Source organism: Etheostoma spectabile, chromosome 16 (genome assembly GCF_008692095.1).
Source record: "Etheostoma spectabile isolate EspeVRDwgs_2016 chromosome 16, UIUC_Espe_1.0, whole genome shotgun sequence".
Taxonomy (NCBI): Eukaryota; Metazoa; Chordata; class Actinopteri; order Perciformes; family Percidae; genus Etheostoma; species Etheostoma spectabile.
In genome coordinates, this window is record NC_045748.1 from 20,500,727 (window position 1) to 20,501,452 (window position 726).

The window sequence follows — 726 nt, forward strand, 5'->3', positions numbered from 1 at the left end:
CCTCACTTTACTAAAAAGCCCTCACTTTACTAAAATGTCCTCACATGACACGATGTCCTCACTTTACTAAAAAGACCTCACTTTACTAACATGTCCTCACATTACTAACATGTCTTTAATTTACTAACATGTCCTCACATTACTAACATGTCCTCACTTTACTAAAATGAACTCAATTTACTAAAAAGCCCTCACATTATTGAAAAGTCCTTACTCCTAACTAAATATAAGTTATTATACAATATTTTCATGTCAAGCAGCAGCAGCCTGTAAGTCGACACTGGGCTGCTGGTTTTAGGGAGTGTTGTCAGGGGTCAGGGAGCGTTTTCTAAACCGCTGACAGGGTACTGGGAGGAGGAGGAGGAGGAGGAGGAGGAGGAGGAGTCAAAAGTAATTTTGTCAGAAATTATCAAAAAACCAAGCAACAGACAATTTGGGCTATTGTCTTCTAAAGTTGTGGAGTTGCAGCACAGTCAACAAGAAACTCCTCTGCAGTGAAGGAATCTTTTTTTCAAGTAAACATATACGGTACATTTGCAAACTTCTTCACATATACATTGCTAAAACAAAATAAATATGATGTATTGAAAAAAAAGAATGATCTCTAAATTGGTGATATGTTACATGTTACTGAAACAATTATTTAAATTAAAGTAAAATGTGGCATTTTAAATTGAAACTGAGAAAAATGTCATGTTACTGTTGTGTGTGTGTGTGTGTGTGTGT